Consider the following 6,873-nt stretch of genomic DNA (forward strand, 5'->3'; position numbering starts at 1 on the left):
GGCAGGGAGGGGGGCACAGGGAAGCTGGCCCAGGGCCCCAGCAGCCCCTCTCCTTGGGATCATTTGGTTCCTTGGCATCAGATGCTTTGAGCTGGTGGGCCTGGGGTCGTCCCAGGGCTGCTGATGGCCCGTGAGTCCCAGCTTGAGCCTCCCTGTTGGGTGACATGTCTTCCCATCCCTGCCTGCACACCTCCCCAAAGGTCATCTCAACCCCAGCAGAGGCAATACATGCATTCTGGGCTGTTCTTCCTACTATGGTGGCTTTTGTCATCTGACCTCTGCCTGCCCCAAGTCTTCACTCCTGGCCTTCATCTGTCCCCTTAAATGTGACCACAGCAGACACCTGTGGCTTCTCTCCCACAGAAGACAGAGCCAGTTGTGTTACCTGCTTCCCTGGGGCAGGGTTTCAAAGTCTTACGTCCCATATGTGGCCCACTTGGCTTCCCCCGAGCATCCTGACCTGGTGGGGTAACCATGGCCCTGGCCACCCCACCCACAGGGCCCGGTGACATTGCTGCAGTCACACCCCCTCGAGTGTTGGACTTACTGAGAGAGCAGGGAAGGAGCCAGATTCCATGGGGACCCCAGAGACTGGCTCCAGTCTTGGCCTCAGGTTCACAGAAGGAAAATGGGCCACTGTGCTAGAGCCATGCTTCTCAAAGTGTGGTCCCTGGACCAGCAGAGCAGCATCCATGTCACCTAGGAGCTTGTGCCAAGTGGGAGTTCTAGGGCCTGCCCCAGGCCTGTGGAGCCGGAAGCTCTGGGGGTAGGGCCAGCAAGCTAGACAGACAGGCCTCCGGGTGACTGTGATGCCTGCACACCTTGAGAACCATCGGCCTAGATAGCCTCTGAACACTAACGGCTCCTGGTGCGTCTGGAGAAGACACAGGCCATGTCTGGGAGGCAGGGGAGATGGACCAGCACACTCCTCCTGCCACAGGGCAGCATGATGCTCGATTCCCTCAGAAGGATGTCCTTCTTCTTTTCCATGCCGTGTGTGTTCACCCTGGCCCTCCCAGCAGCCTGGGAAGGGCAGAACACTGCACACACAAGAGGGCCGTTCCCAGTCCCCACATTCCAGATTCATCTGTCACCAGACCCACGGGAGGAGGCAGACTGGTTCCAGGAGGATGAGAGCCCTTGTTCTGACACCTGTGTCTGATTCCAGGGCCTACAAATCCGCTCTGGACTACACCAAATGAAGTCTGGGGATTTTCATTGACCTCCAGAAGAAAGAGAAGGAAGGAGGTGCATGCCTGGCTGCAAGCAGGGAAGATCTACTACATCCTGCGGCAGAGCGAGCTGGTGGACCTGTACATCCAGATGAATGGCAAGGGATGCAGAAGGGCCCCTGTGCTGTTCACTCTCTGTCCATCCATCCATCCATTCATCCTTCCATCATCTATTTACCTGTTCATCCTTCCATCCATCTATCCATCATCCATCCATCCATCATCCATCCATCTGTCCATCCACCCATCATCCATCCATCCATCATCCATCCATCATCCGTCCATCTGTTCATTCATCCATCCTTTTATCTTCCATCTATTCACCCGTCTATCCATCCATTCACCTGTCCATCCACCCATCCATTCATCCTTCCATCATCTATCTGTTTGCCTGTTCATCCTTCCATCCATCCATCCATCATCCATCCATCCATCCATTCTTCCATCATCTACCCATCCACCTGTGGGTCCTTCCATCCATCCTTCCATCATCCATCCATTCACCTGTTCGTCTTTCCATCCATCCATCCATCATCCATCCATCCATCCATTCTTCCATCATCTACCCATCCACCTGTGGGTCCTTCCATCCATCCTTCCATCATCCATCCATTCACCTGTTCGTCTTTCCATCCATCCATCCATCATCCATCCCTCCGTCCATCCATCCATCTCTGTAAATGTACCTGACAGCAATAACTTAAGCAGACCCTGGGAATGACCTTTATGGCAGATGCACCCGAATATGTGTTCCAGGCTAGGGAATCCGGGAGTGGCCAACTGGAGATTCTTTCCTTGTCATCTGAGCCCCTGTCCTGTCCTATGGAACACGAGCTGTAGAGAGGATCGAAGCCTTGAGTTTTGGGTTGCATGAAGGTTGCTAGGCGTAGAGTGGAGGTTGTTAGGGGGAGGGTGTTAAAAGATGCTATATAAGCTCTATGCCTTTTGAAAGCAGTTGCAGTTATCCAGACCAGGCCTCCATCACTGGACTCTGTCTTGTATGTAACACCCCATGTCTCATTTGCTCTGTCTCTGGGTCTCTTCTTCGGCCTCTTGAACCTGGTGGCATCCCCACTGGAATCAATAGGGGTTTGGCACAACAGGTGTCTCTTTGATTTCTTTGTATTCTCCTAGCCAGCATTTTCCCTTGGTCAGGACCTCCCTCTCATTTCCCTTTCCCTTTCTCAGCACTGATTAGGTCACTATTATAAAGATCTTGCAGGTAGGGTTTTAATTAAAAACAACAGGGTTTTCTAAGTGGGTTCCATGATGGGCCATGTGATCAGAAAGCCTTTATCATAGTTTTATGGATGATAACATCAGGCACAGCCATCATTCAAATATACAGGGGTTGTTTTGAAAGAGAAAAAAATGAGTCTGCTTTATTTGATCATCTGCAAACCAGTAACAGACCAAGTTCCAGGCACTGAACAATCAGCAAGTGACAAGACTGACAAGGCTGCAGGGTTCACCTGGGAAGGGCAGTCAGCCAGGACCCACCTCCATTTTCCTCTAGGTTTGCCAGCCTAGTAGTGAATGGCAGCAATTTAATAAAAGAAATTGTCCTCCCACAGAACTGGAACCCAAATGTTGCCACACAGCCAGAAATTTCAGGAGTGCTTGGAACACTTACATAGTCAAAGGTCCTGCCCACCTGGCCTCTCAATCGAGGCCAGTTCCCTCCTATGCCTCCCCTCTTCTTTCTGGTTTTAGGAACTGTCCTTTTCCCTGCTCCTGATATTTTGCTTGAGAACAGCACCTCTCTTCTCTGTTCTTCTCCCCAACATCCTGTTTCAGAAAACAACACGCTGCCTGTCCTTAGAGGCTCACTCGCAGCCCTTTTCTGCCAGTGCAGCAGACAGCTGTTGCACTCACATTGACTTCGCTTCTGTGAGAATCCCCTCCCTCTTGCTGCGTAAATAGAATGCATCCGGAGAAAATCCCAGGCAAAGTGGCACAGGTGCTGAGAGTCAGAAGTAGGGCAGGCAGGCACTGAAGTGGTGAGTTACACAGGGATGACGGCAGGCACACCATATGTGACAGATGCACAGTGTCCTCAAAGCTGCATCACGAGCTGTCCTGGGCTTCACGCTCACTCAGGCTTGATGGAAATCCTATTTTTCTTTCAATCTTATGAAATAGTTCAGTGGAATTCTAATAGGTCTCTTTCTAAAAAACTGTACATGCATTTTATGATGATAATGATTATTGCTGTCATTATTATTATGATCGATAGAGACAGGGTCTTATCATATTGCCCAGGCTGGTGTCCAACTATTGGGCTCAAGCGATCCCCGCCGCCTCAGCCTCCTGAAGTGTTGGTATTACAGGTGTGAGCCACTGTGAACGGCCCAATATTACTATTGTCATTACTGTTATTATTTTGCTTAGGCTGTGTATTAGTTAGAGTTCTCTAGAGGGACAGAACTAATAGTGTATATATATATATACACACACATACACACACACACACACGTATATGTATATATACATATATACACACACACATATATATGTATATGTACACACACACACATATACAAATAAAGGAGAGTTTATTAAGTATTAACTCACACGATCACAAGGTCACACAATAGGCCGTCTGCAGGCTGAGGAGCAAGGGGAGCCAGTTCAAGTCCCAAAACTAAAAATCTTGGAGTCTGACATTTGAGGGCAGGAAGCATCCTGCACAGGGGAAAGATGTTGGATGGGAGGCTAGTCCAGTCTAGCCTTTTCACGTTTTTCTGCCTGCTTTATATTCTAGCCGAGCTGGCAGCTCATTAGATGGGGCTCACCCAGATTAAGGGTGGGTCTGCCTTTCCCAGCCCACTGACTGAAATCTTAATCTACTTTGGCCACACCCTCAAAGACACACCCAGGATCAATGCTTTGCATCCTTCAATTCAATCAAGTTGACAGGACTCACCATCAGAGGCTGGTTAAAGTTGGTTACCTTTGCGGGTAGAATCTCTCACAGTACAGCTAGTTTGAGTAATGAATGGGTGAGGAAAACCTGGCTCACTTGAAGATGGTTCAAGTGATTTCTACCACACAGTATGTCCCCTAAGTGAAAGACACTAACATCATGAACACTTCCCACGAAATATGCTTTTCCATTTAGATCCTACAGGGCAAGCCCATTCCAACTCTCTTCATCACAGGGTATGAGAAGTAAGAAACAAAACATAGGTATGAACATATGTTGAACATGATCAAACTTAAAAGGCAAACACATTGGAAAAAAAGTAGACTTGCCACATATCTGAGGTTCAAAGACAGCCTTGATCTATCAAATTATGCAAAAATGAAAATGCCAAAAGGAAAAAGATATATGCATACTCGATTAACATACAAAAATCTGTTAGCAAAGAAACGCAAATTAAAATGGCAGGTCCCTACGGCCAACAACTATCACTTGGGAAAAATGTATCAAAATGATAAAGCCCACTGCTGGTGCAAACATTGAAGATGGCCTCTTCTGCCCTCTGCTGGTGGGAATTTAAACTACAGTAGTATGGTAAGTCCTTTCTGGAGCTTGTTTGAAAATATCAGTCAAAAGTCTTTAAAATGGCCAGGTGCGGTGGCTCAGGCCTGTAATCCCAGCACTTTGGGAAGCCAAGGTGGATGGATCACAGGTCAGGAGATCGAGACCATCCTGGCTAACACGGTGAAACCCCGTCTCTACTAAAAATACAAAAAACTTCCCTGGGCGTGGTGGCCAGCGCCTGTAGTCCCGAGTACGCGGGAGGCTGAGCCGGGAGAATGGCGTGAACCCTGTAAGCAGAGCTTGCAGTGAACACAGATGGCGCCACTGCACTTCAGCCTGGGCAACAGAGCGAGACTCTGTCTCAAAAAAAAAAAAAAAATACAAAAATTAGCTGGGCATGGTGACATGCACCTGTAGCCTCAGCTACTCCGGAGGCTGAGGCAGGAGAATTGCTTGAACCTGGGGGGCAGAGGTTGCAGTGAGCCGAGATCGTGCCACTGCACTCCAGCCTGGCGACAGAGGAAGACTCTGTCAAAAAAAAAAAAAAGTCTTTAAAATGTTTGTATCTTTTGATCTAGTGATTCCAATGCTATAGCTTTTCCCAGGGGAATAATCACAGCTGTGTAGAAAGAGACACACATTTTTATTGTGTTTTTACAAAACACAATAAAAAACTAGCTTTCTTCTTGGAATGAAGAACAGTATCCCAAATGATAGATATTAACATTTACTGAGCACTTCCCACATGCCAGGTGCTTTCTAAGAGCTTCACCTGTATTCTCATTCCTGGAGGTGCTCATAGAATACCTGGGGACCGAGGGGGAGCTACATGGCACAATGAGAGAACAGGGTGGTACCGGTCTGGCCTCAGAGTTGCAAGTAACAGAAAACAACTGAAATTAAAGTTAATTTGAAAAAAAAAAAAGGGAAAATTTAACCATCTGTAAAGTCTCAGCAATGGATAATAACAGTTAAGATTTATTGAGAGTTTTCTATGGGCTGCCCTAACGACTCTGCATGTATTAATATTTTTAATATTTACCCAATCCTGTGAGCTGGATATTATTCTTAACTCCATTTTGCAAGTGAGGAAACTAAGGCAAAGAGTGGATAAGACGCTTGCTCAAGGTTGAAAGAGTCAGTAATGACAGGACCGGCAATGACAGCCAGGCAGGCAGCTAGCTCCAGAGCTCAGTTCCTTAACAGGGTTAACTAAGGCTTAGCTAGATCTGGGAGGCAGTGCAATGCTACCAAGACCTCTTAGCTTGCCTCTCAGTACTTTCTTCCCACGTGGGCTCCCCTGTTTCCAGAACAGCAGCCCCAAGCCCAAACTGACCTCACAGCTCACCATATCAAAGCAACCGTGAACATCTTCCCAGCCTAAGACCTGGACTATGAGAGGTCTGTTTTGGGTCTTGTACCCTCCCCTAGGACAGGGTCAGTCTCTGGAAACTGAGCAGGACCACTATAGAAAGCAGTAGTGGTTTCTCAGAGGAAGGGTTGTAGGCAGACACGTGTATGTCCATATTGAAGACAAGTTAGCTGTGCTCAAGGACCTGCTATGTGCTCCGTGTTTGCAGGGCACTGGGGGACACGAAGACATGGTTGTTTCTCCCAATCAATTCGGGGAAACACAGGCAAAAGGAAAATAGCAATAAAGCTTGGTAATTCTTGGAAGAGAGACATGAACAAAGAGTAGCTGGAACCCAGGGACAAGGGAATACTGATCAAGGGGTGAACAGGTGCCAGATCTTGACGGCCCAGCAGGCCAAATAAAGGAGTAGTGAATAATAACTACTGATGTTTGGAGGCAAACTATATATGCCAGGCACTAAGCTAAACAATAAACATGTATCTTCACTCCAATACCTGATGTTTCACAGATCAGCAAAACTGATACTCAGAAAGATAAAATAACTTGCCCAAGGACCCACAGTGATGGAGGCAGGATTCAACAGTCTATAAACACCTTGGATTTCACCATGTTGCTAAGGGGAGGCCAGCAAAGGTCACAATGAAATTCATTGTTCCCCACAGGTAATCCATATTGAAAATGAAAATGTCTTAATTGGTAGCAAATCTGGTATCACATATCTATCTATAATTAGGGTGCCACAGTACACACATTGAAGGCTTTCTATTCTTTTTCTTTTT

Source organism: Colobus angolensis, unplaced genomic scaffold (assembly GCF_000951035.1).
Source record: "Colobus angolensis palliatus isolate OR3802 unplaced genomic scaffold, Cang.pa_1.0 Scaffold143, whole genome shotgun sequence".
Classification (NCBI taxonomy): domain Eukaryota; kingdom Metazoa; phylum Chordata; class Mammalia; order Primates; family Cercopithecidae; genus Colobus; species Colobus angolensis.